The 7,715-nt window shown below is 38.7% G+C and overlaps 1 long non-coding RNA gene across 1 annotated transcript; it reads right to left on the reverse strand.

Annotated features, from left to right (window-relative positions):
- Positions 1-375: 375 nt before the first annotated feature.
- Positions 376-3,096, reverse strand: LOC116780642. The gene is made up of 3 exons (XR_004354551.1): positions 2,451-3,096; positions 1,254-1,336; positions 376-565 (listed from the first exon to the last, which is right to left on the reverse strand). It is a non-coding gene; the product is annotated as an uncharacterized LOC116780642 (long non-coding RNA).
- Positions 3,097-7,715: the final 4,619 nt, after the last annotated feature.

Consider the following 7,715-nt stretch of genomic DNA (forward strand, 5'->3'; position numbering starts at 1 on the left):
AATTAAAAGCACATCAGAATTTATGCTTTTAAAGTTTTTTATCTTTGCTTTCTGCAACTTGAACTGATAGAAGCATGTACTTTTACATACAGAATGTAAAATGTACATACAGAATGTCACATGTAGCTCAGCCAGTATTTGGACAAACACATCTCAAGCTAAAGGTTCTCTTACTTCTTCAAATGAATTTATTGTATGCCAGTGTGTAGGTGTTTGTGTGTGTGTTTGTGTGTGTGTTTGTGTGCAAGCTTATACCTATGTGTGCAATTTCAAAATTATTTCAAAATTAATATTTTGGAGTGTAGATTATACACCTTCCACTATCCCAAAGGTTGCTCCAAGCACTGCCCAATCTGGCTTTGGACACTTCCAGGGATGGGGCAGCCATGGCTTCTCTGGGCAACCTGTGCCAGGGCCTTACCACCCTCAGAGGGAGGAATCTTTTCTCTAATAACCCATCTAAAGTTTTGGTTAATGGTGCTGTGGATTGAACAGAGAGAAAGAAACCATGAGGAGTTCACTGCTGCAAATTGTTGTTCTACAGGCAGACACAGCAATGGCAAACCTGCAACAGAGGATGATGAAAAGATTGAATGAGGAAGAACTTGACTGAACAACCTGCATTTTCTACTTACAACTTCTCCAATTCGTTGTCATGGAATGAAACTCGAATTTTCATACACTATTTACATAAACATAATTGCTGATGGTAGAAAGTAATGTTGATCAGTGAGTATTTAAACATTTCAAAATGTCGCTGAAAGTGCAAATCACTGTTTCCTTAACTAATGCTCGTATCAGATTTATAAGAATGCATAAATGGACAGTTTACATAATGTAATTTAGACTATAAACTGCTACATAGTCTTACCTTCGGTATTTCAAGTGTGTAGAAGAAAAAAAATTGTATCTTCAGCTGCATACATTGATTAAAAAAGATCTAGTAAAAGAACTGGGTTTTACTTCATTATATTATAGCATATATTATGAGTATAAATAGTCATCGTATTAAGCGTGTAGTGGTATTTGATGTACTATCTCAGGTTACTTTCTAACAGGTACTTAAATTCAATAGTTTAATTGACCATTACTAAAACCCTACTGTGAATAACTATATAGAGAGTGTAGCCTGTGTATTAAGATTTATGTAACAGGAATATAATACATCTATTTCATCAGAGATGAAGTTAGCAAAATTCAATCTACCATCAATATATTTACTGGCCTGAGAGGAAAATGCATCTCTTACTAACCTTGGTTGCGTAGCTTTTCTCTTCTCCAATCACCCAGGCAGTGTGTGGCAGCAGGCTTTCAATTTTTGGATACGTTGGAGTAGCTGTGCTGGTTTAAAAGTTAACCAGCAGGGGAAACCAACCCAACTCAAAAGAGAGATTACAAGTCAGAATAACAATTTAATAAAATAATACAATAAGTACGACCACATGGACAAGTAACCGGCCCTAACCCACAAAGCCCAAAAGTACAACCCAGCACCCCGGGGCACAAACAAAGCGATGCTCCCTGGGCCCCCCTTTGAGTCCAAAGCAAAGGGAGAGGGGACAAACCTGCTGGTGGGAGAGCTGCTGCAGTCCGGCCAAAAGTGGTGATTGCAGTCCAGTTGAGGGTGGTGGTCTCATTCTGGTTGAGAGCAGTGAGCTGCAGTCTGGTTGAGAGTGGTGAGTTACAGTGTTCCTCTGGATCCCACAAGTGGAAAAAGGTTCCGAAACTCCAGGTTTATATACTCTCCAGTTCAGGCAGGAATGTTCAGTCCTCCCCTCAGAGCGGGGAATTCCATAAAAGGATGTTTAGTCCTTCCCTCAGAGCGGGGAATTCCATAAAAGGGTATGAGGATGCTCATTCCATAAAAGGGTATGAGGGTGCTCAGGAACATCCCTCCCCCCACCTCGCAGGCCTCTACTGACAACAGTTTCTGGGAAAATGGCATGGAAGGCTATAGAATACACAGTTTTGGGCTACACCCATCCAGTGATGAATCGGTCCCAGCTGTTCTAACTAGGACAGTAGCAATCTAAAATGTTTATTTAAAAATTTAATTAAAAGTCCAAAGGTCTAAGTGCCTTGATTGCCCTTCATTTTTAATGAAATATTAATGAAAGGAATTCAATTTCTGATTGTACTGCATGTGATTTAAAACTTGAAACAAGTCTTTAAATTAACAAAGATATTCATCATTCATGCCAAATTCAATGGATCAAGAACCTTATTTTAATAATATTAAAAGCCTTTCATACATTTTGTTTTCTCTTACTTTATTTAAAAGTCCTTGTCCCTTCCTCACAGACTCCACAGGGTTGCACTTTCCTCACCCTTCTCACAAACCTCACTAGGATTCAGGAATTTATAATTAACAAAGCAAGAAAGTGATGAATTCTTGTAAAATTTCCAATGTATTAAAATTTTTTGTGTTTGGAAAAATGCTGTCATGTAACTTACAGTGAGGCAAGAATGAACAGTCTGAACACTCTTTCATGTAACAACTCAACCTGAGTGCAGTCAAGTTTTCTTCTGCCTGAGAGTCTAAAGTTGTGTGTTTCTGCAATGAAAGTAAGAAAACAGAGATATGGTCAAAATCTTGTGTTGCTGGAGATATATAATTCTCCCCAAGAAACTTACCAGTTCATCTTATTTATTTTTTGTTATGAAATGGATTACAATAACTTAAATATCAACATTTTCACGTGAGAAAATGGACTAATATTCTATTTTATTAAAACAAGTCTCGAATTTTTAAAGTCACTGGAAGCTGTATATTTCTTCATATTTGCACATGCATATTACAACATGTCCTTTAAGACAAAATTACTCCAGCTAAAAAACTGCAAACAAACAAACAAACAAACAAACAAATAAACAAACCCTCAAGGAAAAGTTGTATTGTGCTGTATGGGTCAAGAGATAGACCATGGAAAATCCTAGGAGGATTCTCAAAATAGAGACTGAAATAAGAACTGAGGCTTCAAACCCAACAGAAGTTTTTACAGATCAGATCCACACGTTTACCTTTAAATGGAACTTGGAGTGAGAAGCAACCAAGAAATCCAGTTAAACTGTGAATTTGTACTACACTGAATGATTCTTTTGGGAATAAATAAAATAATTTGAAAGTTACATGACAAAATACAAATAGGCCTGCCTATGCGTCCATCAATAAACAGCTGATGGCAGGAAACTCCAGATATTGCAGCTTATAACTCTGACTGGAAACAGGACAGAAAATTAGACCCATAATTGGTCATCTTAGGCATCATTTATTCCTCCAGTGATATTTCTCCTTCCTCACTGCATCCTCAAGGTATTAACACCTTACTGAAGTGTACAATCTTCCTATGCTGATGTAAATCCTCTAATCCTCGGGGACTGCAGGAAATAAAAAGGCAAGAAACCCCGAATCTCAACTTTGTCTATGCTTTGTCATCTCAAGTAACCCTTTTTTGTAATTTATACCACTACAGACACACTTTGAAAAGCTCCATGGCAGGAGAAGGAGGAAGGAGGAGATGTTGGAACAACCATGACTTTTCTAGGCCTCTTAATACCTGTGTAAACAAATTCAAAGCATAAATGATTTGTAATTAGTGTTTAATTAATTATTTATAGTTGTATTCAATGCAAAAGCATCCAAGAAGATAAGAAGGGGTCAAAATATTTAGAAAGCAGAGGAAGAAAAAAAAAGGAACTGTTGAATACAGCCCTTCAAGAATGAGCTGTACATGGGTCAAGGAGAAAAGGATTCCATGCCAGATTGAAAGGTTCAGAGGGTCCCTGAAGACCCAACCATTAGGAAGTAAGTGAAAAAAAAAACGAAGAAAGTGGCAATAAGACAAGTGTTTCAGAGGAAACTGGAAAAGGAATAGTTGTGGGGGTTTTTTAATTTATCTGTCTTAAAATCCTTCCAGTTAAATGAATTTGGTAAGGATTGCCATGGAACAAGGGTAAATCTGTCCCACATCCACAGCCAACAATTAAAGCAAGTCAATTCATGGCACATGTCATATAAACTCAAATCTGTGAGTAAACAGTTTTCTGCTGAAGTGTCTCACTGTGATGGCGTAGCCTCAGACTTTCCGGTCCCTACAAAGAGAAACCTAACCATCCACAGATCACTCAGTCGCAAAATGCCACTGAGGAGAGTTGCCTGCAGGTAAAATCAATCCTGTGATAAACTGACAGTCAGGGAGGAGATATTATAGCAGTCTGGGGCTATTCAGGTGAGATTTTGCCAATAGTTGAGCAGCTGGACACTGGAAGAAGTGAACAGGAAGATGTTTAACATCTCCACAAACAGCATTACTGTAGTCAGTAGTCTGTCAGGGAAGAGACAGAGATCAAATACATCTGCATCCTTAGAAATGAGAGATGACCCTGGAAACGTTTTATGTAAGTATAAAATAAATTTAAATAATATTAACTCCTGAATACATGCTGAAATTTATATTCCCAGTACACAGCAAGAGCACTAATTATTTATCTTATAGTAGTACAGTGTAACTTGATATAGAAACAAGAACTTGGAGACACTCAGAATTTCCATTTCTTCTCTGCTTTTTAATGCTTTTATTTTGAATATTAGATTTTTTGTATATCTCAGTGCTGTCACACATCTGACCAGTTCCCAGTTGAATCAATATGAAGTGACTGAGAAATCAGAGTTTCGTCAGCCTATCAATGAATGTTCATCAAATGTTTGTGAATTGTCTTGTCCAGTGGCAACATGTAAATTGGAACTAGTGAATAGGCCAGAGGATGTGGAAAAGTCTCCTGCTGACATAAAATTACATCTGTTAGCTAGGTAAGAGCAGAGGTAATGCAATCAGAGTGCTGCCAGCATGGCACTTACATTCAGCTCAATCTAGTATGATATGATGATCAGTTATACCACTCGGAGGTGGTTCTAAAAGCTTTTTTCTACCCTGAAGATACATCTCCATAAAATTGGAGTTTCATATTTATTGTCTCTAAATGACTGCAGGTCAAAATTGCACATTATATGGGATTTCTCCTCCTTTCTGCCCATAGCTCCCCATGTTATGTATCAAACACTAGGATCTGAAAATGAAGTTGAGATTTTTTTCATTTATTTATTTTTTTAATAGCAGGTGACTACTATTTTTAGGTAAAAGAGCCTTGGAAGGCCTCATCTAAAAGATTTTAGCTCTGGTTGTTTCTTTTTTGAAATAGGTGTTTGTCATGTGTGTATATAATTCCTGGACAGTGAGTGGGAGAGTGGAAATGGATTGAGAAACAGTATAATCTGTGATTTTAAACAAAACAAAACAGCTAAACTAAACTAAACTAAAAGAAAACAAAACAAAAACCTTTTTCTGCATAGCACTGTTTATTGCTATGGTCATGTATCTAAAAGTTGACTTCAAAATTACATTTGTCATGTTAAAAAGAAAAAACAACACAAAAACCCCCCACAAAATGAAAAAAAAGCTCAACTCAGCAAAACAAAACACAAAGAGATCCCCCAAAAAACAAACAAACAAAAAAACCCCAACCCAAAACAAAACAAGAAACTAAAACACGCAGATGTGGTCTGAAATGAGATCTGAACACATGCTCTGTGTTGTGTTTTACGTCCCCTTTAGATTGTGATGAAAATAGTTGAAGACAGATTTTGGCCATGTGTTACTTGCCATTTCTTGTGTTCTTCAGCAGGTTGAAGAGGTTAGAGAGACAATGCACAAACAGCTAAAACCACACAGATAGAGGACGTGGTTACTTTTGGAAAAGGAGTGAGGAGGACACACCACCACCACGGAACACTCCTGGCTGGAGCAGAGGGGCTGGAAAGCTGGAAAAGGCCCTGGGGGTGGTGATGACAGCAGCTGGACATGAATCCAGGTGTGCCCAGGTGGGCAAGAGGCCAATGGTCCCTCCTGTGCTGTCCCAGCCATGGTGTGTCACAGGCCCAGGGCAGTGCCCGTCCCTGTGCTGGGCACTGCTGGGGCCACACCTCGAGTGATGGGGGCAGTTCTGGGCCTCTCAGACAAGAAACACATTGAGGGGTTGGAGCGTGTCCAGGGAAGAGAACAGAGCTGGGGAAGGGTCTGGAGCACCAGGAGCAGGTGAGGGATCTGGGGAAAATCAGCCTGGAGAAAAGGAGGCTCAGGGGGGACCTTCCCACTCTCTGTAACTCCTTGACAGGAGGGTGGAGCCAGGGAGAGGTTGGGCTCTGCTTCCCAGGAACAAGGGGCAGGACAAGGGGAAACGGTCTCAAGTTGTGCCAGGGGAGGGTCAGGTTGGACATCAGGAGGAATTTCTTGATGGAAAGGTGGTCAGGCATTGGAAGGGGCTGCTCAGAGAGGGGTTGGAGTCCCCATCCCTGGAGGTGTCCAATGAACAACTGGATATGGCTCTCAGTGCTCTGGGCTGGTTGACAAGGTGGGGATCAGGCACAGGGTGAACTCCATAACCTGGGAGGTCTTTTCCAGCCTCAATGATTCTGGGATTTTGTGAGTACAATTTAAGATACAAAAATGCCCATGGAGGGGTATGTGCAAACACACTCCTGTGCATGTGCTACTGACATTCACTTAGTCCTTTCTGAGGGCTGTAGCTGATATTTATCAAAATTCTTTGCATCAAGGAGGGTAGAATGGGTTGGCATACCACATCTCTGCTTTTCTATTTTAAAATTAGGAACACTGTGATATTTTGTGGGCAACAGTTCTTTTTGTGTTTCAGGACCACAGTGGGACTGAAAAAATTCCAGAAGACTTTATTCTGGCACCTGCAGAGGCTCCAAGGTCTTTATAACACTTACAGAGACATCCTACAGCACCAAAACATTTGCTTTCTTGTATTTAAGGAATTTTTGATTCTCCTTTTTTTCCATGTATTTTTTTCTGATAAAATACATTTTAAAGTCTAAATCTTTCACTCTCATCAGACAAATCTTTTACTCTAATGGCATTAAGACAAATGAAAAATTGTTTAGAAGACTAATTAGTTCAACAAATGTGCATAAAGTGTAATTGGCCTTCAGTGTCTTCAAATTGCAGGTAACTCACTAGTTTAACACTCAGACTATTTGCAGAGTCTCTGAGACTAGCAGTTAGTAGTCAGATCTATTCTTTTGTTAAAAGTGAAAATGAATTGCTAAGAGCAACAAATGAAAATATACAAGCCCCAGATGCTGTGTTTGCTGTCTCTTAATAGGTAAAAATGGGCTATAAAGCTGAGGCAGTTCAAACCTGACTGTAATGGAACAATAATTAGCAAAAATTTTCTTACCTTTCCAGAGAATAAAATTTGCTTTCGAGGAGCATTTCAACAAAAATATGAAGTGTATTAAATAATTTAATCTAAGCGACAACTGTGGAAAAACTAGATTTTAACCAATTCAGAATAGAGGTACTTCTTTATGTTTTTTCAACTTGTCTGATTTTAGCGTGCAGAGGACAATGGGTGATGTACTGGAGGGATGAGGGAAATTCTGTATTTAGAGAAAATAAATAGTTTTATGGAAGATCTTGGGTTGAATATTATATTTTGCTTAGAGAATTAAAATTTAAAATTGCTGTGGATTTTCTTTAAACTCATATATTTATGCTCGTTCTTCTATGTTGCTGCCTTTTGTTTCAAATGATGAAAAACTGAATTTTTTTGTCACTGCATCTGCTTAACTGATTCAATATTTCTAGCAGCAAAGCCATACTGTAGTCTTGGAAAACAAAGAAGCCAGTATT

The sequence above is a fragment of the Chiroxiphia lanceolata genome, chromosome Z (assembly GCF_009829145.1).
Source record: "Chiroxiphia lanceolata isolate bChiLan1 chromosome Z, bChiLan1.pri, whole genome shotgun sequence".
Lineage (NCBI taxonomy): Eukaryota > Metazoa > Chordata > Aves > Passeriformes > Pipridae > Chiroxiphia > Chiroxiphia lanceolata.